This window comes from Acyrthosiphon pisum, chromosome A1, assembly GCF_005508785.2.
Source record: "Acyrthosiphon pisum isolate AL4f chromosome A1, pea_aphid_22Mar2018_4r6ur, whole genome shotgun sequence".
Lineage (NCBI taxonomy): Eukaryota > Metazoa > Arthropoda > Insecta > Hemiptera > Aphididae > Acyrthosiphon > Acyrthosiphon pisum.
Window position 1 is genome coordinate 91,177,745 of NC_042494.1, and position 26,274 is coordinate 91,204,018.

Genomic DNA, 26,274 nt, shown 5'->3' on the forward strand with positions numbered 1-26,274 from the left:
CTGCTGTGGGGTTTTATTTATTTATTTTATTTCATCTTACCCCGCTGTTGTACTACCTACCCCCGACGGCCGACATCATCCCGTGGCCCTCGCCTCCTCCCGCCCAACGCCTCCGACTTAAAAACCCGCCACCACCCCGTGGGAGGCTTTATGTAATAACAACTCCGTCGTGTCGCGGGATTTCGTTTTCACCGCCGCCGCCGCCGCTCGATGGAAAATATTTCGCGAGTCTGTGTGCCGATCGCACGGTGTGCGTTTTGCGGCGGGTTTTCGTGTGTGCGTGTGTGTGTGTGTGTGTGTGTGGTGGGGGGTAGTTTTGCGGGGGCGGTTCGGTGTGGGGGGGCGCACGGGATACATGGCAATTATGCCGCCGCGGTGAAGCGAGGACCGCCCCCGGGACACATCCGGGACGCGCGCGGCGTGCGAGCGTGTACAATACGCCTACGCGAGGGCCGCCGTGACGTCAGAACCCCCTAGCAACGGTGCTGCCGCTCGTGACGTATGCGCGGCTGTGACGTCAATCATCATATTGGCCGGAGCCCCCGAGGCGCGACGCTCGCCGTGGCTGCCGTCCGGGCCGCCTTGCATTCGGTCTGTCACACGCGCTCCGTACGCTCTGCCGTTCTGTTCCTTTAGTTGTTAATATAAAAACGTTGTTGTTTTTTTTTTTTTTTTTTACTCACTATATAACGCATTGTTATATATCCCACACACAAACTCTTTCGGACGGTTTTTGATCATCGCAGTGTGTCGTGTGTTTTTTGCTAACGGAAAACCGCGCGGTTACAAAATATTACCAAATCGATTTGTTTTTTTTTGTTTTTATATATATATACAAACATTACATAATAATATATTGTATAGTATAATATTATCGTACATTTATTCCTACATATTATTTTTTATGTACCGTCAAAGTTTTTGGTCCTGTTGATTTTGAATTAAAATTCAACGCTGGCAGCCCAACAGTTCCAACGGAGGAATTACTCAACCGCCTTTGGTAAGTCATCAGTTATTTAACCGAAGTAATAGTTGATTTCATTTTTTTTTTATTTTACATTATGGTAACATTAAAATTATTATACGTTAACAAAATACTATACTGATCGGGACACGTGCACGAAACCGGTTGGGTGAACACCGCGGTAATCGCGGGATATCCAACCGATAGTAAATGGAATCTTTCCTGTCCCAAAATACTATTTTTTCTATAATTTATCATCATTTTAATTTACACAAATGACGAATTATGCCAGTACCGGTTGTACCCATAAAGTTATATGGAAGTCGTAATTCAATGTGATTGGAATTTCCAACACTCGGAAAAATATATGCGTACCTATACTAATCTGTAGGTAAAATTAAATTTAAAAATCTCTCGTTCTGCTCTATTAAATTGTCGAATCTACAGTTAATTAACGATTAAAATTTCTTGTCAGTGATGTCAGTTTAAAGCAGTGGCGCCAAAATACATATTTACCTATGACAATTGTCATAGGTGATTTTAGTATGTAGGGGGTCACCTTCGTCATTATATAGTTATTTTATGAAAATTTGTTTAATAGACAACGTAAAAACTATACTTGGTGTATGGTAATGTAATTATAAGAAATAGGTGGGTGAAAAAATTTTATGTGGAGGCGTCTGATGTTATATGTAAAATGTTTGACTTCGGTACCACTGGTTTAAAGGAAATTAATAAAAGCTCAAACGAATACCGTGAATGGATATTATTCGAAATAGGTATCTGTAACAATGATTTAGGGGCTAGGGCACGCAACTATGTTACGCTCATTGCAATTTTTCAAAATTATTGATTAGATCTATCAAATAAATAATTGTATGAGACAATTTTTATTGGCACGGGTTTTCTCAGTATTGTACATTTGTAAATATATTACTGAAATGAAAAACCATGATTTTTTTTTAAATAAAATCCTGGGACTTCGATCGTAATCTGAGCACGTTTATCTATCGATTAGGCGTTGACATTTAACCTAATAACAACATATTTTTCTAATCCCCACTTTCTTTCATATTTGACTTTCACCTTCATTGTTAATTTAATTTTAATTTTAATAAGATTTGGTGATGTGTTTTTTGTATTTTTCGTACAATAATAGAATGATACGATAATTTTTGTTAAATGTCTTTATAAAAAATATAAAAATAAAAGTATACCTACCTTCTAGATAATATTTATTTTTAATATTTTGGCGATATTACGGTATTTGCCTTGGAACCCGTTTACTTTCTTTGGGTGGAGGAATTTCGTTTGCGAATGGGGAGGGGAAAACACCGTGTATACAAAATTTCACCTTGGGTGAAGCATCAACCGTTAAAGGACGTGTCCCCGCGAACGCCATCAATTGTTGTTGTACGTTTTATAAAATGGTTAATTAAGAAAAAACGAAAACGATATAGGTCAATGGCCAATAGAGAAGATACCAACGGGTTAATACAATTGTGTGTGTAATCTAATGGGAAAGCGTTAATATAACGGATTTTGTGACTTGCACGCTCTTTGAAATTTACCAATAGCAATTTACTTAATAACTTTCAACATGTGCGTGTATGATAATAAATAAAACTACCCGAAGTGATTAAACTGCATAGAGCTGCAGCAGCAATAAGGTTATTAAAATGCACTATTTTTCAATTCAAAACGTTTTAATTCTTTTAATAGGAAGATACCTATAGTTCTATCTGAATATTTTATTGATCCAACACCAATAAATTCAAAATTAATATAAACTGTTAAATCAAATGATCCCAGGATCGTATTATCATACGTAAAAAAGATAATCGCAAAATATTATTACGTCTTGTAAACTGTACATGTTGATATTATGTTGTATCTAAATAACTTATTATACCTAGTGTTTGAACAATTAAAAATATACGCATTTCATTTGTATTAAGTACTTACAATAATGTTTTTAATTTTACTGACAAAATTGTTTCAAAATATTGAGCAATTATTTTAAAGTTGACAGAAATTAAAAGCAAATGTTCAAGGTGAGAAAAGAAAAATTAAAAAATAACAATCTAACACAATTTAGTAAATCATTTATTTATTTAATTTTAATTTTATGAGAAATGTGTTACAACATTATTATTAAATTATTTAAAATTTATAAACATGGGATTCCATTTGGAATGTATTAATCATTTTTTTTTTTTTAATATAAATATTTAAGTTGCAAATTACAAATTGCAATACAATTCTAACTGCTAACTGCAATTAATTACTCATTATTGATTTTTCAAATCGACACCTCATATATTATATACATAATAACTATTAAAGGACATTATTATTTTAGGAATAGGCAGGAATAGGTAGGAATTGATACGCAAATAATACAGAATTTATAAGTTGGACTATATTATTTTCAATTTAAAACTTAAAAAAAAAAATAATAATTATGGTAAATTAAAACTAAAATTTGACTTCGTGATTAGTAATCCAGTTTTATAATAAAAATTGTTTGTAATCATGCATACAAGTTAAGGCAAGTGGTAAAAATAAGACAAAGACATTTTCTTTTGTATGCATTTTTATATTTTTAACTTTTTGAATGTTCATTGATACTTTTAATTTAGCGATTTAATTACCAGCACGTGCTAACAAAACAATGAGAAAATGATGACCCATAAAATTCGTTGTCGATAAAACCATTAAAACCATTACGTTAACAACGATTAAAATGAAAGAGTTTGCCAATGTTAATGAAGATAATTCAACGCGATAACGAGTCAAATAATTAGTTATAGGTAGGTAGCTATCACCGTGCCAGGTTAGTGTTTGTTATTTTGTCTTGGTAAAACTCATATACCTAAAAGTTTTAATCGTAAGCAAACACTTTTCATTTTCATATTACTAAGAATTTTTACATATTATATAAATATATAACATAATTAACTGTTTTAGTATTTATGATAAAAAAAAGTTATTGCAGTAAATATTTAAAAACATATTGTTGGCCAATAGGTATTACTGTATTAATGTATTATGTACCTGAAATTCCCTAAAATATGCGAAAATATTAAAAATTATCGTTGCATTAATATTCTGAAATAGATATTTGATTTAGTTTATCAATTACCTATGTAAGTATAATTATTAATAACTTTGTTTGAATGTTAATAAGTAGTGTCTACTAAGTAAAAAGTTATTTAAATATATCATAATATAATAAACTTTATTTTATTTTGATATATTTTTATATGATTTCTGTAAAATGAAAAAGTTAAATTAGTATGTGTTCAACTTTTTTAAAACTTTTTTATTCGTTGTTGGTATTCATATTCATCGAGTAGGTATTAGAAGAGGGATCAACCACCAACAATTAATGTACCTTTAAAAAATTACAAATTTTAAAGATTTAACGACTTTCAGAATGATTGGGATTTGGAAACATACTTCATTACTTCCGTCCTATTTGCCATCATGAACATCTCTTCGTATAATAAATTAATAAAAAAAAAAGTGACTTGGGCTATCTAGCATTAGAGTAATAGGCATTTTGAATATTGTCGCAATAGATTCCATGGCATAAATATTTTCAGGTTCAATCAAGGTCGTAAACTCGATTCCACAACTTGTCCAAAAATAGATTTAGCCTGGTTTGTTTTTTTTCATCAATCTCAGTTTTATATTTAAAATACATTGCTATATCATAATAAATTAATAATATCATCTTCGTTTGTGTTTTACTGTATAGTGTATTTATTTGAATATATCAATACTAAAACCAGCCTGACAAGAATATAATATTATTGGTATAATATGATTATATAATATTATGAAAAGTATCGCAAAAACTTGTATTTTTGTTGTGATTAATGTCGTGATCGGGAGAAGAAAAACTTGTTCAAGGTTAATAATATTAGCAAAAAAATGTAAACCGAAATCAAGGTCGAATGAAAACGTCACCGAGGCACATCCGAAACTCTTTATAAAAGACGCTATGATGATGAATGACGGCAACGTTTTTTCAACAATTTTGACACTATATAGAAGGTATATAATAGTATATAATATATATATATTATGTATAATTATGTAGATATAGGTACCTACTTCCTTTCACGTGCACACTGGCGACTACAACATTATAATATAGGACGTAATGTGGCCTAGTCCTCCGTGGGAATTTCGTCGTTTCTGTTTTACACATTACGTAATCGCCTCGACAACTTATAAGTTACAATATAATATTATTTTATATCTATATAATAATATATTATTGTGTGTACGTATATTGTATCGTCGTTATCAGCGCACCAGGCAGATAACACAATAGAACCATTGCCGGATATCCAATGCCATTACGCTGGAACTACATATTATATGCGTTTATCAACGCCGCCGTACACACAATAATATGTAATATGACGTATATATAGCTAGTATAATATGTATTATAATATACAATAGAGCGGCAAACCAGCACCACTTGGGTTTTCGATTGATATTATATTATTTTTGTGTATGTGTGTGTGTGTGTATACACAGTGCGCGCAGAAAATATTTCTGACCCAATTTGCGATCCAGCGGCAGTTCATTAATTATCATTACTAAACCAAGGCTATATTAATTCGTAATAAGTCGACCGGCATTCTATACGTAGAGTCTCTACGAATTATCTGAAACTTTTCAATATTTAAAACCGATTGTTCATAATATTTTAAACATGAGAGTTATTGAACACTCGCGACAGTTGAAACACATTATCGTTGGTTAACAGCTCACCATATACTATACAACTACAGCGATAGGTATACTGTGCTATAATTTGCTCCAGTTCACAAGTTCCGTTCACTTCGTCAAAACGATAATAATAATATTATATTGTATCGGCAGTATTCGGCGTGCTTACAAGTTACAATATAATATAGGTACCTAAATGTGAACCGGTGTGTATTTTTTTATAAAAATACAGAGGCCTACTCGATTCGTATCCATTGGATAATGGATTCGGTCGCTTCATTTTTAACCTCAAACGTTTACGTTTAAGCGTATTATAATATCATCGTAATAATGTGTTATAAATTATAATGTTTCTGATTTTCTGATTATCACCCGCGTGCATGCAGCTGGTTACCAACATATTACATAACCCAACATGATCGATTACCCGCGGTATTGTGCCCGTCGCGACGTATAGCAAGTAATTCACCACCAAACTGTAAGGTATCAGCTGTAATCTGTTTTTACAGCTGATACCTTATTTTTTAAAATATTTATTTAACCAAAATGTAAATTAAACATAGTAATTTAATTTACAATTTTAATATTATCAGGGAGGTAGGCAGTAGGCACCTTCTATTATTATAGAATATTCTATTACCTATATCGAGCACATGCATAAGATGTATGAATCTATAAGTAGGTAGGTGCACAATTATTGACGCACTTAGGTACCTATTGTATATTAAGTACACTGAATATTTACAATTCCTCTTTTTAGAATATAAATATATTTTTATCCGAAAATAATAATTTAATATCTTATTTTAGATTTATTTATACAAGAAAAGGGGGGACGGTGGAATAGGTAACCGATCTGCTGTACAGTAAGTTGTAGTTGTCGAGTGTATTTCGATATTGAACATGTCATTGTAATGTATGTGTTAAATTTCAATGTAAAAAAAAAATAGAAAAAAAATATTCGATTTTCATGAGCCAAAACGAAATTCATGTGTGGGCCACACAACCTATATAGGGATTGGGAAACGAAGCAAAGAACACTCCCCGATATTCAAAGAGTATGTGTGCAAATTGCCAAATTTTAGTGCCAATAGGTTCAGTAATGTTCAAGTCTATAAGCCCCACACAAACGTACATTAATTTTTATATATAATATATAGTTTAATTATTATAATAGTATACAATATAATATATTATATATTTGTGTATATCATACATTATTGTTATTAACTTTTGAGTCAATACCTAGTACCCGGTACCGACTAACCGCATAACGCCTAGGGCACCCGAAATTTCCAATTATTATTTAAAAAAGTAGGTACTAGGAATTTTTTACTTTTGACTCCCGAAGTACCAACTTGATTCACTTTTCCACCAGAAAAAAATATTGAAGTTGAAAATCCAAGCATTGCTCCCTAAAGGTGATGACAGACACAAAAATAAACCACGCATGGTATACACACATTATTGTAAAATCAATACAATCGCTCCGCTCAGGACCAAAAATTGTAAATATTTAGTGTCTTATAAAATATGAATTGGGTATTCAATTAACGATTAAAACAGTATTCGATATTGACATGAGTAAAACTTTCACCGTATTGACTAACAATGCGCCTCGTGTCCATGCGTAGCTGTCAAATATGTCTAAAATACTAATGTAATTATTATAAATTATTATATATTTTATGACGGATGATGTTGTTGGCAATTAATTCGTATTACGGCCAAATTGATTCAGCCTAACCTCGCTTGTTATCGTAAAACATAAAAAGAGAAATATATAATTGTACGCCTTCTCCGTGCTGCTGGCTGGCTGGAAAAGACCTAGGACACCAAGAATACCATCGTATATTCGCGTAGTCAGTGGGGGTTCGACGACGAGAGGAGGGTTCGGCGTAGTGATAAACGAGCGTCTGCGGAACGGCGTGTGCGTGACGCGCCTCCTCGGTCGTGATGTCCCGGTCGGTTAGGGGTGGTTGTAGAGCAGTGGTATGCAGTGTATATATAGTTAGTCGTGTGGTGGAAGAGGGATTTGACCCAGATACTTCCCTTGGTTCCCTAAAACTTTAGATACACGGAGGGGAGGGGTTGGCTGTGTGCACGCGCGTGTGTGTGTGTGTGTGTGTGTGTGTGTGTGTGTGAGTTTACGGTTTGTTTGTGTGCGCTGTAAACTTGTGCCCTAAAACACAATCGATTCGGGTGTATCTACCGACTAACACCCCTGCCGCCCCTTCACACCAAACGTGTTAAAAATACATTCACTTTATAGTCGGATACAAAAATATAATATATACGATCAAAGTCCAAAGACAAAGACTATAAACACAATATAATATACTTAATAATATTATATTATACTATATAGTAATTTTACTTTTTTTTTTTGTCCGCGTGTCAGTTGTGTATGTGTGTGTACAGCTAGTGCCTACCTCGTACACCCACCTATAGTAGGTACCTACATAATATTATTACAGGCACTGTGTAATAATTCCGATGTCTCATCGTATTATATGGGTAGGTATGTGTGTATAACATACTCAACAATTATTAAGATAATTAATATTGTATAGAGAATAGTAAATTCTCTAAAACGCGGTTCGTCTATTAATCGTTATTAAATAATATATCGTTGAGGCTAGACACTTGTGTCTGCGCAGACATATTCAGACGCATGTAATTATTTTACACATACCAACTTGAAACTACCGAGTATTTGTTTCAATAAATTACTTAAAAAATATTATATTTTATCTCAAAACGATAACAATAAACTGCACAATAAATTGTATTGATTTTATTCAATTCCACTGTGCAATTTAATAAATTTTACTTTAGTTGTCCTTATTATTTGAAAACCTGCAAAATAATATCATAATATCGCATGTTCTAGTGTTGTTAAACCAATGATTTCTATTATTGTTATGGTTTTTTTTTCGAGTATTCTGCAAAATATATATCTATAGTTACCTGCACTGTTCCAACTTCCAAGCAATTATTGTGTTCATGTATTTACATGAATAAATGTATAATGCAGTAAAAACTATATTATGCTGGACTTACAACATTTTTAGGTATGTAATCAATAAAAAAAGTAGTTTCATAATTTTCACCTATCAAATTATAAAAGTTAATATTTTTTATAATATAATAATAGTCATTTTTCCATGTTTGAACCGCAGCATGGAAGAGGATTTCCCCTCCTCTCTCTTGCCATTTCTAACTAACAATTTGACTAAAAAGAAGACGATTAATAAATATAAATAATCGTTATAGTCGCACTTAATGAGTGATAACAATAAGTTATGATACAACAACAATTTGTCATCTTACATCTCTATTTTCTACAATAGATTATTGTATCCTATCCACCGGTAGACATTTTAAACCATGTTTTTTTTAATAACATATCTACGTTCCATTTTTTTTCATAGAAATTTACTCAGTATAGAAAATCTTACAATATAAATAATAATAAACTGTTTATTTGATTATTTATCATGATTTTTGCGATCACTAGAATATTATATATAGGTATTTTAAATAATGACATTATAATCATGCATAATTTATATTTGCGTGTAGTGCTTATTTTTAATTTGTACCTTTATAATATAAATTATGTAAACCTTAAAACCTTAATTACAAAAATAGTACATAAAAGGTATACATAATTTAATTTAAAATATTTATGATAAGTTCGTTGTATAATTACGTCAGTTAGCCTAGCCAGAGGTCACTGTAATAGACACGTGGGACAAGAATGCTTGCCTAAAAATAATAATATTACTGTCACTAGAGAAGTATAAAGTATGGGTACGGTGAGAGTGCATACACTTATATATCGAATGATCGTTGCCAAAACACCCAAAACCGTTTTGCACTTCCGATCGTTGAGTACATCTATTTAGAATCATAACTCAAAAGTTGAATGTGCAATTTAAAATTTGTATGCGCGTTTAAATTTATACCCACTTACGCATAATATACAATAAAATATGTGAAATTGACTTTTTTTGGTCATATTGGCCAGTTGTCATTTTAAAAATACATTTAAAAGAATAATTGTTGTTAACCCTCTACGATTTATGTACGTAATAATATATTTCATGTGTATAACAAATTGTAATTCATATATATATATATATAATATAAATTATATAAATTATATAGTCTTCTCCTATTACTTTATATACATTACACATATTTATTGACAAACGCCAAAAAACTTTTCAAGTTGAACTATTCTATATAATATTGCTTTTAGATTTTAAAATTTTGCTTTGTATTGTATTATGGAGTTATTGATTATTTTTTCTACATAAGATAATTTTACTCGTCTAATATTTCTATTATTTAATTTTATATTTTCATATAAAAGAAAAACATTTTTATTCAAATTAAATATTCACATGTGCGTTTGAAACTTTGACTTTCTGTACAAAGACCGCGTGTAAAATAATATCATACAAAACATAATATTCATCATATTGATTATTTTTTATTTTCTAAAATATTATTTTGTTGACTACCTACTTGAATTAAATGGAAATTATTTATAAGGTTTCTACTCAGTAATTTTAAACAAAAAATAGAATTCAAATAATATTAGTACAATTATAATAAAAATTCATAATAGTGAATATTAACATTGTAGATAATAGATATCATATCTATCTATGGTGTATTGGTATTGAATTTAATATATAAAATATCATAATGCTATCGTTTAAAGATGAACAATTTATTAAAACACTGTAATTGTAGTGATTTCTCTCTTTCTTTCACAAAATGCATTCTCAACTGGTTACAACCTTTGTTTCAGATTTGAAATTGAAATTTTATATTTTCAAGTAATACTACTGAGTACTGAGGACTGAGTATGTACCGGCTTGATTCGCCAAACATGATCACACCACTTATTTCTTCAACAATTCAGTTATTGAACATTTGTTTTTTGAAATTTTTAAATATACTGTGAGACCGCATTTTCAAATTCTTGAGATTTTATATACTAGGTACATAAGGAGTATCATCATGTAGATATACACATCTCTGTTTTCCAAATGAGAGCCCCCCTTATCTACTGTAAATTATATTTAACGGATGTTTTGAAGTATCAAAATCAAATCTCGACCGAGTACTTATATAGTTTTAGAGTTACTTACCTTTGTGTACTAAGGTCTAACTGTCGAAGGACGGTAGGTGTCCATGATAATGAGTTCGAAAGATATGGAGTGACTACTGTGATTTGAAAATGTTAGTGAATAATATTAATCTGTTAACATTTATAATTTGTAAAAATGTTTTAAGTGCATATAGTAAACATCTCGATCCAATATTACATAATATAATATTATTATATTTTATATTTTTATAATACTATTTTTAAGGACTATTATCCTTGTAGTAGGTATAAACAAGACTTTTAAAATATTATCTTAAAGTATAATTGAAAATTCCAAGAATCATAATTTTAATAAATTGAAAAAATGGGGGTGAGCATTCTTGGTATTGTATAGCTTTACTTATTTACTTAATACTTTATTGCTTACTATAATTTATTATAGTTTATACTCAATGGTAGTACTCGTCCTGTAGTCAAAGTGCATTCATTTCTTGGTATTATACAGTATGCTATGTACGTTATTCTATTAAAAAAAAACGACTACCTACCCTAGTTGTACCCAACCGTCTTTAGTTCTTACCATCTATAATGTACATTTGAATTTGTAATTTATAACTTAAAAATTTAAATTTTTTAAGTAAGTACTACAATATTATCTTCCTTACTTTTATTTTTTTATTTATTTTAATGTGGTAATAATTTATAAAAGTTAAACTGTAGGTATATACCTATTTAATAAATATTCACCAAATAAAAAAACAATCTGTTAACTAAATATATATATTATCTGACTAAAACTTGATTCAATATTGTTTATTGATTAATATTGTCCGTTTTTTAAGACCAAGTACTTTAGATATACAATTTAAAGTGTTTGATCAATCGAATGTTAAAACAATATAATGTTGTACTACTAAAAAAACTCAAGACTAATAATAAAAGCTTAGTTAAATAAAAAACTTTTGTTTCAGAAAACTACTTTTGGGAACTAAAAACGTTGAGGCCATTATTCTGAGGACGACAGTCATAATTAATACTTAAGCCTAATTCAACCAGCATATACTCGGTAAGTAAATACATACCTACTAAATAGTAAATACTTACATTATTTGTACAATTTTTGTATTTATTTAAGCTATTTTAGTATAAAATTTTAGTATAGGTAATGGATATAAATACATAATATTACATTATATTATTTATAAAATTATAAAAATATTTTCTAAACACTTTATGTACCTATAGGTACAATAGTGTTCAAAACATAAGTAATATAATAAACAATATAAAAAAAGAATTTCATAATAATATAACATATATTATTGTCTTTGAATTATAAGTTTCTCTAAAAGTCCAAACTTATCTACAGAAATGTCTAAGTTTCTCTCATTTTTAATAATAGTTTTTTCCCGTAGTGTATTGTCATAAACAGTGTATCACAGAGCATACGTAAAATCACGTATCACTGTCAATTTCGCTACACGATTATCTTTTGTCACCATTGCATAAATTAAATTTACCGACTTATTGCTTTCTCTACCTTTATATATACATTCATACAAACAAACGCTTTCAAAACATTGTCACCAGTTTAGCTGACTAGTAATTTGTTTTCGTTTTATAAGTTAAAAAACATCAAATTTGTAGGTTTTTATCTATTATACTCTTAGACTATATTATAATAATGGTCTTCTAAAAACCAAAGTTTAATTAATAATTAAACTCAAAAGAATAATTTGAACTCGTACTGAATATGCTAACCGATTAAACGTTATACCTACTGCGTAGTTGAATCACTAACGTCACAATATGAATTGACAACGACACCAAACACTTGCGATAAAAAACAAAATCCATCTTATAAATATTATTACCAAAAACATTTAAAATTTTTTTTCAAATTGTTTATAGAATTATCTATACTACACTTTTAAGAGTTATATCATAATATTAAAAAAAATAATAATGGATATAATATGCTTATCATTAAAATAAATTTAAATTTTAGAAACAAGATCGGTTGCTATTTTATTTTTGCAACTAATTGATTAGTATTTTCTACAGAATAATTAATTTAGACTAGACAGATAGTGACATAGTTTAAATTTTATTTGAAATCATTTTATTGGATGTCACTTGATTTTTGTATCGATATGTGATAACTGATAACGTATTTCAAGGACGATTAATTAAAATGCATTCATATTATAATAGGGTAAACAAACGACATTATAGGTACCTAGTTAAAATGTAGAGATATGCGTTGATTCTCACGAAACGTTAGAATTCCAAAATCACTTACCTAATAAATACATTATCTCCGAATACCTACTTAAAATTATAAGTCAAATATTAGGTATACTTATATTAAAATATTATACTAAGTATCTCTACAAATTTTATATTATTTTATTAAAACGTACCACCTACCAATAAAGCAATTTTCTTACACCATATTATAGCCGCCGACATTCCAAATTTGTTCAAGACAATTATTACCTATTCGAATGAGTTTATTGTGCTGAACGATAATGAATAAAATAGTTTAAATCAACATGTATCGTTATAATATTATGCTGTTATTTATAAAGGTAGCGTTCAAGCAACATTACTATTGTTGCATTGGTTCTTTGTTAGATATTATAATGTATTATAATAGTAATGCAAATTAAACGTTGCAATTTGTTTTTAATTTATTGTGATCCTCTTTAATAAAATATCAACTTATATTAATTGATAAACAAGATAATATTATTGTATAATATTGTGAAATAAATACACGATTGCGGTATAAGTATTTAGTCTATAATACTTTATGGCTACGTATACGTCATAAAACAAGAAATAGACAATAGGTAGGTAGTGCATTAGTGCAGCTCGTTTTATTTTGAAAGTACCTACCGTCCTACCATGTTATATATGGGCAGCCAAAGCAAAATGTCAAGTTTCGTTTTCGTTCGAAACTTCGGACCATTTTCTAACTCGATAAACCTTGTCCCATAGATCACTTTATTATGATTTCAACGGGTGAAAGACCTCGACATAAATCAATAATAAGTGCGCGAGGCCCTATATGATATTATAACTACAACAACTACTGTATAATATGTAATAATATGTACACCTGCGGGTCAACGGGTTACCGTGAACGACTGTTTACTATAATTTCGTTTAGATCGACATGTATAGGACGATGTTTTTATTTCTCTATCTGTCTCACTGCCTCTCACTGACTCTCTGTCTCTTTCTCTCTCTCTCTCTCTCTCTCGAACGCACATACACTATTTCACTCTCTATAGATCAAGTAAAACGATTGTTCTCTTTGTACCTCTATAATATAATATTATTCATAGTGGATTGCATAATTTTCAAATATATTTGACTTAAGCTATTTTCATTAATCATACATATAATGGCACGATGATGTTGACTCATAATTTCCACGGGCACCAGACCACGTGTGCTTAAATTACAACGTTTATAATTATATATTATTTTTACGCCACCGATTACCGAATTGGCTTTTTTTTTGTACAATATAAACCCAATATTGAACGAGTTGTTTAATCAATGTGTGTGATATTCGTTTTTCAACGTGTCTGATCTTTCCAAAAGAGTTTAAGATTACTGCACATTATATATAGATATAGGATACAATAGTAGAATGAACAATTATAAAAATAAACTAATACTTAACTTCCTATAGCTTATACTTCAAAAAATAAGTAAATAATTTATAATTAAAAAGAAAACAATTTTCTCAAAAAAAAAAAAAAAAAATACGTGTAAAATAAATTTTAATTTGTATCTAATTGTTGTAAAAATTTAAATATTAAAAAAAAAATCGACAGGATGTTTCATTCAAATTTAAACAATGCTCACCTAGCCTACTGATATTACATAATATTCAAATGTAAAATGAGGTTTTTATCTGAACTTATGAAGGTGAGGAATTCGTATCCTATACATACAATATACATATATTATTATATATTCCATAATAAATGTTGTCAATGAACCTTATGCTCACACATAAGATTATAAACAGAAAAAAACTGAACTGTTTTTTATATTATTATAATTTATATTGTGGTTGTTCAATGTATATAGATATATGTACCTATTAACTACCTGCAAGGCTTACTGATAAAAAAATAGTTAGTTTTGAAGATAACTTTTGACTGAGCTACAAAAACACATAGTTGTAGTTTTGTCAATTTCATTAAATTGACTATAGGTGTATCATGTATATAATGTATTTATGTGACACACACACATATATATATAGTATTTAGTATGAATGTGGTAGCCGGTTGTTAACATACAAAAAAAAAATATAATTTGCCCTTTTAAAAGAACATATTTCCTAAGAAGTGATTAATAATATTATTAATATATGCGCCGTAAATTCTTTATAGATGCTAATATGCTATAGAGAACTATAGATGTTCAAAAATTAAACGTTCAACGTTTCAAAAGTTAAAAAGAGATCAATAATTTCATTAAAATATTCCTTTGTAAAATTAAGTATATTTGTAGTTTATTAAGTAATAAATATATTTTAGTATTGTAAATATTAATAAGTAATTCACAAATTGAAAAAAGTTTTCAATTAGTATTTGGTATATTTTTATTTTTGATATAGTTGATTTTTATTAATAAAAAAACATGTATTGATAAACAAATGGCGTTAATGAAGACTGTAATAATAATATAATATAAGGTCAAACATCGAACAATTGAAACATAATTTTCGTAGAAATAAATCGAATATTTAATTTGTTGCTAATGATAAGGTAATCAAATTATAAATACCAATGTATAATTAGGATAAACTTAATCAGCCTATGGTTGTATACATTGGTATGGAATTATAAAAATTGTATTCCATTAAATTTGAATGAATTATTCACAATACATATTTTGTTATGATTCGATCACTATAATATAATAATTTTTCTTTAATTAAGTATAATGTGTTATAAAATAATAATATACCTAGAGACTTATAACTAGAGATCGGAATTTTTTGAATTTTAGTATTTATACTGAGTACCTATATGCACAACTATGAGGAGTCGAAAAGTAAGCGTTTCAAATCAAACTGATTTCATATATACGAAATTTTATTTTGCATATTGATACATATTTGAGGAGTTAATAGGCATATGCCTTTAGGCATATTTGTATATTTCAAACACTTTCAATAAAAATAATAACTTTTAACTCTTTCCTTGATCCTCATTAAAATAAAAACGAGTATTAATATGTTTATTAATAGACAATAATTAATTTTAAATAATCATGAAAATATTTTTTGATAAATGAAATATAATAAACATTATTTTGTTTGTATTCATTTGCAACAATGTATAACAACAATGTTACTAAAAAAAATAGAAAATAAATAATAACATAGATGATAGATGTTATTATAGTTATACTACCACGATTTATAATGTATCTTTATTTGAACCCACCGAACTAAATATAATTAAATAAATACATAATATATAATTAGTTGATTAAAATTGTAAACATTTATAATCAATAGAAATGTGATTTACTTAAAAGTTTTTATTTATTGTATTATAGAGATAATTTGACAATACACTATACATAAGATATTCTTTATTAAATATACTCTGTAACTAAGATATAAATTATAATTTTTTTTTCTATTTTGCTAAAAATTGTCAATGCATAAACTGCATATTATGCATTTTTTTTTTGTGCACATAGGACCATATATTTTGCCATTTTCATCATTCATGTTAGCACCTTTTTAGTGCATATAATTCCGTTCTCTACAGTTATAACTTACGGGTAGGTAAATGTTCTATATATAAAAAAAAAATTAGAAATTTAGTGGTGCTTAACGCTGGTTTAAAAATGTAACGACCATCTCCTTAACCGGTCATTGGTCTTGCATGCATAAAAAATTGGTCACGTAAACACAATCGTTGTTTATGATTAACAGATAGGCGAAAAATGTTGGATCGTATGTGATTGCAGAACAAAACAAGAAGTCACACGCGAGTGTCATTCACAAGGTTAATTGTATTTTATTTTGAAACCAAACCAAGTAAATCGCAAGACATCACGATTATTACTTAAATTAATGTCCAACAATAATTTGTACAGTGAAAACTATCGAAGTTTTTTTTTTTTTTTTTTGAAAACATATGTATGGCAAACAAACGGAACTAAACTCTTCACCTTGACTTCAATTCGACACACCAAAACGTTAATGTATTTATTGCAAAAAAAATAATTTTATTTTTCGTCCGCTATGTCGAAACTATTCATTATAATGTATATTGTATTATAAGTATAATGTTTGAAACTATAAATAATAATGTGTTCTTCTATCATTTTATAAGTGCAGTTAATCTTATCAACAAAACGATTTTAATAATTGCGAAATAATGTGTAAAATGAAACATTGCAATGATCATCATTCATCATTAATTATAAATCATCTAATGAAAAAAAATAGCAATACAATTATAATGTCTATACTATACAGAAAATATTATTACAACAGATATTGTAAAGTGGTTTTAATTTTCTTATTTTTTTTTTCCATACACACAGTTTATTATCATAAAATATATCTTTTAATATTAAAAAGCTTTGGAAATAAACTTGACATGATAAAATACAAATATTGTTCAATAATAATTATTCTCCTGATTTTAATTTATTAAGTTATATCGTTCATTCTTATCGATATCTATCAGAATGTAACTTAATCGAAATTCAAAATCACATAAATTATACGAAATAATATCTATAATATTATACTCTTGAACTATATAATAATATAATATATTGACTGTATACCTATATATATAATATGTAACGTTCCAATAAAGAGTTGAGACATCTGTGTATTTTTTTTGTAACATGATCAACACGTGGGTAAATAATGCAATAACGTTATTATTTTTAATATGGGTTGTACAAGTAGTTTTACTTTTTTTTTTAACGAACATGTAGTATGATAAAGGTATCTACATTATAATACTCTCCCCTGCGGTATAAAACAATTCGTACCAACGTGGTACACATTGTTTCTGAATTCGTCATAATGTTTGATACCTTATTATACATTATAATGGTTGTTGGTCGATATACCCGCAGTAAGAAAACGAATTATGGCATTTGTCATAGCATAAAATTTGTATACCTACACTATATATGATTATACGGCATCATGTATAATATTATATAATGTTGTTTTATTATAAATATAAAAATCGTGTAGGAGACCATATTATGTAGTGGTAGTCTATTTCCGTCGGTTGTGCACATGTCGCTGTTATTCGTATTATTATATCACATTGTCGTTTTGAAACTGTTATAAGATCAATGCTCAAAAATAGCTAACTAAACGGATTCCATCCACGCGGTGTGTATAATATTGTGAATGGCGGCAGCAAACGTTTCGAATTATCGAGTCAGCTATACTATAGTAATATTTGCTGAAGAGTTCAGATGTATACCTATACTAGATTGTTTCTCGTTTTTTGTCTCTACCTTAGGTGTACTCTTTGAATCCTGACTCGTAGTAAATTACTGCATTGTATGTGTATGAAAAAAAACCGATACTTGATGAATATTAAACTTATAATATAACAATATAGGTATATGAGCAATTAAAGAGTGCCACCACTTAATATAATATTGTGCTAGTACCTGCGGTTAAAACGTGTTAGAAAAAGTGATTACAGAAAATAAACAACGACGACCGTACTAGGTAGTTATAGTATGGTAATTAGTAAGGTGAATTATTCAATCGTCATCTAACTACGACCTAGGTACCCATTCCGAAACGGTCGTTTAGTCGCCATCTGCGTATCGATATCGAAATGGTTTTCCGATCATCGTCGTCGTGCCGAAAAGCGATCACTATTTTAATCATCACATCCGCGTCCACCACACGCCGCGGTATGTGCGTGCATATTGTAAATGTGCGAGTTTGTCCGTCAGTTGGAACTCGTCCAAGGCTTACTTGCTCTGCCGTGGTTGTCATATCGATTCATTGCAGCCCCCATGACCTACATAATATAATATTATATTATCATATATATTCGTACTTGGACGGAATCGTGTCAGTCAATACGGCGATTAACTACTACTCGACACTGCCACACGGACAATATAATATTATTATAAATTATAATAATATGGTCAATGATGTACCGCGTACCTACATCGATGTCAATTATCAAAATCGTCGTGAAAATGATTTATTGCAGACCCCCCCATCCGTGTGTTTTTACTTTTTACGCGTCGATAGTGTTCACTCGACATTTTTTACTATTGGAATTTTGTTTAATTTCCTATTCCAGAATATGTTATTGCGTTATGCCTACCATGACACATGAATAGGTACAATGTTCGGTACAAATTGAAATATTGGATATCAATACTCAATGGTATAGTTCTCACAATGGTATAGTCTCCATCGCAAAAATATCATTCTATTCCCTCTTATAATATTATTGTTACCACAAATTATTGTTATGTACTTTTAATAAAATCGATTTATCATTTTTTCATCTATACCGTCGTCGTCTGTCATTTGACCTACGCGTCGATATTCGATTCCGTGTGTGAACGCTACGCGTGTAATAAACCGCATAAACCGCGTTCACACATTTCGCGTCGCCGATGAGCACCGTCGAATGCTGATACGATAATAAATTTCAAATATTATTTAGACCATGCGATGCGATGGCAGTTTTTTTTTGTTAGATCTGTCGTCCTATACTCGCGCGCGTATTGTAAAATAAACCATGTTATATTATTATATAATATAATATAATATTAATATTAATATTATCGTTGTCGTCGTCGTCGTCGCAGCAGTCGTAAAACCGATACAAAGTCAACTGTACATTCTATACAACTATTACTACAACTACAGTGTAACACCCTAAAACATAAAACCGTTGCTGCTGCACTGCGTTCCGTCATCAGTATCTATATACACGTATCTGCTGTATATTATCTACACTAACGTGCAAACACGTCTATACAATATGAAACACACATGGTACACGATATTATTATATTTTGTGTACATACAGAGAGAGAGCCGTCGAAAGGGATCAAATCCCGTCGTTAATGAGCGTGTACCCGACGACTGGATAATATTATTATTAACGTCGTCGTCATTATCTCCGCCGATGGGCGTGAAAAAGAGGAATAACGAAATTACATTATTATGTTTTTCTTCGAATGTGTCCCCGCTGGAGAAGAACCGTTCGCCGCAAATAGTCTAATCTATTTTTGAGACCGTATATACCTACTGGCTACAACAGCGGTGTTAATTACGAACGCGGCGAAACGTGTGTCGGGCCGAATGTGAGTTTCCATATGATGACGGCGACAACGATGCTCCAACGATGATCGCGCGCACGTCTATTTTTCGTCTTCTTCGTCAAGAGGTCGGCGTGTTTATTTATACAAATCGCGGGTGTCCAACGTCGTCGTCGCTGCCATCCTTCCCTCTAGGTGTGCGCGCGGCCACATGACGATAATAATAATAATAATAATAGTAGTAGTAGTAGTGTATAGCAAGCGGTACCGCGCTGCAGCGGCTGGCCGTCCGTTGTCCGCCCGAGGTGTGCGTGGTTTTGGCGTGTGTAATAAATGTTATATTTATAACGGAGATAATAATATGTTTGTTTTTGCAACAACAAAAAACATCAAAAAGGCTTGCCAAAAAAATAATAATAAACGCCGAAAAAACGACATAATTGGCAATCGGTACCTTTATATTATATGCACGACCACGCGACAAATGTTTTGTCTGCCGTAATTAATTTTTATAATATACATTTTTTCTGCTTCTTCTCGCATACTTCTCGAGAGGTTCGTCATCGTACGAACCGGCCTGTGCCTAGTGAGCCGAGCTATACTTGTATTTATCACACATGATCGCTGCGTATAGTTATCCTTTGGATTTTTGTCACGTGCGGTCATATGATACTCGTAATAGTCGTTTTCCATATTATTATTATTATTATTGATATTATTATTATTATATACAAGAAATACGTGTTCGTCGTGTCTTATACTATACAAAATATTATAAAATTACAATTTGCAGGCCGGCCGTTTTTATATTTTAACAACACGCGCACATAATTAATATAACTGTGCTTTTTTGATGCGTCGTTTATCGCTTATAGTTATACACTGCTGTTATATTATTATAGGTATAGGTACCTACTTGTACATAATTAATGTTTGCCGGTAACACGACTCGTTATACATTATTGTTTTTGTTAATATTATTTCAGAATTGATCTCCATTTTATAATAATAATAATACATAAATTCAAACATTTTTAAAAAAAATTTCATATAATTAATTGTATTCGCTTCCTAATTTTATTTGCGGTTTTGAAGAAATCACCGATGTTTAGCAAATATTGAATTTATCGCGCACATGCGGTTGTTCTGCATCTGTTGGTCTCGATTACGCCTGCTGGTACCAAATGGTGCCACCGTTGGTCTAAATCATTTCAGTATATTATTACTATATAATTTGTGTTCGTGTTTAGCGAAATACCGATTGTTCGAATTTTTATCAACATTATTTGCATCACAGTTTCATACTCATAGTTTTATGAATTTTACCGTATCAATTAGTAATTACTAAATACTAATGCATTATACATATCTATTATTCGTACGATGATTTTTCTATATATTCTTTTTGTTTATTAAATTATTAACGCCGTTGTTGGTATTTATTATTCACAAATCACAATGTTAAAACGAAAATAATAAAAATTTATTACGATATAATGTATCCCTATGATACATTATATATTTAAAACAACTTTATTTTATTTACATATTCATGGATAAAAAAAAATTTTTTCTGTATAAAAACTTAACCATATCATGTACATTGTATACAACTATGATATATTAATATGCATAAGACTACAATATTTTTTATATAATTATATAAGTTTCATTTTTCTAATCCTCTGCAATAAATTATGGGAATCAGGAAACGGAAAACCTCACATTTTATCGAATAAATTGCGGTATTGGTATATAGAGCAAAATATAAAATAATTTACTTGTGTAATTAATATTTATATAAGTTAAATTTGTCTAATTCTTTGCAAAGTTTTATGGGAATATGATATAAATGGAAAACCGCAGTTTTCATCAGATACAATATTTATTATTATATTTAAACCAATTATCTGGTTTTGTCTTTTGTTAGCCTAATTCATATTTCGAGAAGCAGATAAAAAGCAATTAAAAAATATTCATACAATCCGTAGTGTGGCGCCATTACGATAAGCTGTACGTTTTAAAGTTATACATAGTTACGTAACCTAACCTGTACTACAATGTATTATTACTGTACAATATAATAATATGAGAACCCCTTACGCAAAATATGAAAAAACCAACAAACAAATTATTATAAACATCATTATATACAGGTACCGTGTCCGGAATATAGGTGTGGTGTCTATAATCATATTGTAGTAGGTATATTATACCTATTGATATCCTATCGCATATTAATTTAATATTATAATGATGTACCGTAACATACATTTGGCGATACGGAAAAAGTGTGATAAACAAGGCCGTTGTGGAAAAAACCCGGAGACTAGATATTATAGATGGGCGTGTATTTTATTATTATTATTTACGTATGTATTATATAGACTAAAATATAGTCATACAAGAAAATCACTCCGGGTAGGGAAAAAGGAAATCGAGTAATTATTTTCGCGAGATAGTGTACGAATATAAATCAGAAAAAAATTGCGCGATATCGCAGTTCTATATACGAAGATCGTCGGCTAATGACGAACGTGTTGGGTACACTGCGCCGCAATATTATAAGATATTAAATTTATACGGACGCGTATTAAGTGTAATGGATATTGGATGCGTACATTGGCGTCGGAGTAAATCAAAATTTCGACGACTCGTCTGGCCATATACAATACTGTACTACACTCGCTGACTCACTGACCTTACGTCTCGGGAAGACATTAACAACAATAATACTATATGTTATGAAGCTTGTGCGTACGCGGATCGCATAAATGCCAAAACGTCGAAGCTAAAAATATATAATAATATTACCGTAAAAAATCGCTCGTCGCTTACGACCTCATAATAATAATATTACTATCGAAGTTTTTGCATAACACATTACGACGACACGTACAATAACGGGACGATAGTAGTTTTGACGTCGCAGTTATAACTCATATTATTATACCTACCGATTTTACAGTTGGGCAATTCTCGCGGGTACCGATGTGCGGGTGCGTGTGCGTGGTGTACGCCGTACGGTCGACCTGGCGAGCCGTCGGTGGGCCTCCTTCGTATACGCGTCTACGGTCGTATTGGGGTGGGTGGCGGCGGCGGCGGCTGTTTCCGAGGGGGTTGCGATGGGGGTGCCCGCATAGTCGATAGAGCCCCTGCGTGCTACTACACTCTTGCCCTACTCTACATTTCGCCGAAGCCGCCGCACGCGTGACGTAACGATACAGTTTTGGCGTGACGTCACGCCGCGCCGACCGTTGCCAACGGTTACACGCTCTCGGATCGCAGAACCACCCTGTGCTTCACGACTCCCAATACCCGTTTATATCACCGAGGCCCTCTCCTAACCACACATAACGTCCCGAACTTCTGTCCATTCAGTACGATAATAATAATAAATTATAATAGTACCTATAACGTGATTATAGGTTAAAACATTCAAACTAAAATATGCACAGTCAAAATATCTAATTTAAAGAACTTGGAAAATGGTTTTTATAGTTTTAGTTCAAACAGTATATGAATAATAATAATTCAAATATAATATGGAAAAGACATATTTTTGGTGCAATAATGGTTGCTACGCAAACGCAATAGTTGTGTTATTTTTGTCTCATCGGCTGGATTTTCTTGTCGCGCATTTTAAATAAAACACAGGCATGTCGGTTAAGATTTTATATATTATTCTAGGTTTTTTTACAAATTTATGGTTTGCATAAAGAATATAAGTTCCGAGCCCTGGACTAGTTACTACCTATATGACTATATATATATTATATATTCCACACATAATACATATTACATAATATTCGATTGTACATACACCGTATGGCTCACGGCGTGAGCTGAGTTTGGTGAACTTTGATTTCATTATTATTATTAACTTAAAAGTTAAATAAGTTCAATAGGTACCGTCTTAAAATTGTCAGAACAAAAACATTACTTTTGTTCGGACATTTCGACTGAATAAATTAAATTTGTAACGTGTATACTGTAACAACAACCACCGACTCGTAAATAATAAATATTGTGTAATGTTCTAAGTACGCGTACAATATTAAATTTGCAGGATACCTATACACGCGATTGTGCCACCCCCATTGACAGTACTCAGTCGGTGTAAAGAGTGTGGTGACGATATACCTATGACGTGCATAATATAATATTATTTTATCAAAATATAATATACCGTGGCCACGTATACTGCCGTCGCGGCCGCGCACCGTCAACTGTGCAAATAGTGCAAAGTCATCGGCGGCCCCCGTCGATTGTAAACAATATAATATAGGTAAATTTTTTTTACTATTATTTCACAAAACGAGCGTCCAAAACAACAGGCGCTCGTGTAGTCAGGTTTGCTGTGGAGGTATCGCGTGCAGTTGGAAACTGGTCGATAAAAACGAAAAATAAAGCTGCGAAGAAAAATATAATACTGTAATACGCGAGTGTTACGCCGCTTATCAACCTTGAACGGTGTACGACGGACGAGTATATATTTTATTGTTTTAATTCAAAATAACGATTATCGCATCATAATAAAAATATAATATATGTATTACCGCACATATATAATTTTGTCGAGGGTTTATGTAAATTGTACTGCATTTTAACGATTTTAATACATTGAAAAAGGGAGAATAAATCCATATTCAATCTATCAGCCATATTATACGCGTGCGTACACACGTGAACATAAAAAATGGTTCCATAATCCAAGTGAATCGATGACAAACGAAAAATAAATACAAATTCGTATTATATTGTAGTAATGTATAGCTGCAGTATATACCAATAGGTACATTACTGACGAATTCGGGGTGAGACGTCGGTTCTTGACTATTTCCTCGCCTATTTCCCTGTTTTAACTATAATTGTGGCCTACTTTGTATATACGTCGTGTGTTATATATGCCTGTATATATAGTTTAACGTAGTACCACTATTGGAAATATTGATGGAAAGTAGTAAGTACTTATCTATTTGACTTTAGAGACACCCCGAGCACATTATAGTTATGCATTGGTTTAATTAAAAAAATGATTTTCCACACGAGTTTGATATAAATTACAAAACGAATAAATTTGATCATATTATAGTACTTTATTTATTCACGTAGCTATACCATAGCTATGTTTGTATCAACAAAACGCAATATTTTCACAATAATTGACTTTAATCGATTTAACTTGCAAATACAAATTTACATGTTTATTTTTATTCTACTTTTTAGTATACCTATAGTACCTACTACCTACTACAATTATATGTGGCTTTATTCATCGCTATTGTTTATCTTTAATATGTTTTATCGTTTTGATGTTAATTTATTGTAACATTATTATTTGGCCTTTTATTGGCTGTGCACGTTCTACAATATTTCTCCAATTAGGAACCCAACAATGACGAGGTGGCATATAATATTTGGCATTGCGTTGATCTTGATAATTATTGAAATCAATTATTTTATTTTTAATAATTTTAATACATTTCAATTCGATTTTATATTGTTTTTAAACAGACTTGACTACTTGCGTTTCACGTAATTCAGATTTATAAACACAACACAAAAACGCTAAATAGTTATTGTTCATTTTAAACATGACCGTTTTAACTAAATTATCACACCTTCACATTTTGGAAAATAAATTTAAAATGCATAAATATTTGGTTTTTGCGGAACGAAAAAAAAATGTTCGTTTCGTTTTTTATACGATTTCACTGAACGTAATATGTATTAAAGGAAATAAAACAAAAACAAAATCGATATCTCGTATACATATATATATAAATATTTACAATATACATAGAATTATATAAATGACTAGGTTGGTTAGGGGGATAGGGTTAACGGTGATTGCGGAGTGGTTGCTTTTCGACCTTGACTTTCATTCGTGCAAGAACGCTTTTCCGGCGTAGTAAAAAATAACATATTATTGCCATTTATTATTATTATTATACTCTACGACTCTACACCATAGTCCATAATATTGTAATGTACGAATATAACGTCCGCGGTTCGCGTGGCGCTTATACAATATGTGCTTTAATGAATTCGACCTTGCGTAAGGTTAGCTTTATGAATTTCCACACACAAACATAAC

General features: G+C 30.6%; 1 protein-coding gene across 2 annotated transcripts in view; it reads left to right on the forward strand.

The window, feature by feature from the left end:
• Window positions 1-581: 581 nt before the first annotated feature.
• Window positions 582-26,274, forward strand: part of LOC100166108 (protein Tob1) — a 48,896-nt gene continuing 23,203 nt past the window's right edge. Inside the window, exons 1-2 of one of the 2 annotated variants that reach the window (XM_003244016.4) lie at window positions 582-1,000; window positions 11,816-11,910. The gene's annotated coding sequence lies outside the window, so the exon portion shown is untranslated. The remainder of the gene's footprint in view (window positions 1,001-11,815; window positions 11,911-26,274) is intronic. The other variant, XM_003244015.4, reaches the window with a different exon arrangement.